Consider the following 461-nt stretch of genomic DNA (forward strand, 5'->3'; position numbering starts at 1 on the left):
TTTAAAAACTGTGCCTCACCTAGACTAAGCACACACGTACTTGGAGACAAGAGTATGTGAGGCCGCTAAGCACAGCTAAATAAAACGCTTTTTAAGTTGAGTCCAGTTTTTGATTTTTGGGTTACAACACTGAATATTAAAACAGAAACACTAAATCTACTGGAACAGAAATCATGCTGAAATCTTGAGGACATAGACATTGACAGAGAATTCATGACAAAAACAAAGAAAAAAACCTGCATGAGGAATACTTGAAAGAGTCAACAACTGGGATCTCATCTTTATGCACATAAAAGAAGTCATCAACAGAATGAAAAGAAACTTAATGATATTATTACCCTATACCATAGGCAGCTGAGCTTAACCTCACTATCTGTCTGAATATCAAACATCTTAGACATAGCATGAAGCAGGTATTTTCATCAAGTATTGATATGTTAAACTTTAAATCTCTACAGAAT

The sequence above is a fragment of the Octodon degus genome, unplaced genomic scaffold (assembly GCF_000260255.1).
Source record: "Octodon degus isolate 3935 unplaced genomic scaffold, OctDeg1.0 scaffold00267, whole genome shotgun sequence".
Lineage (NCBI taxonomy): Eukaryota > Metazoa > Chordata > Mammalia > Rodentia > Octodontidae > Octodon > Octodon degus.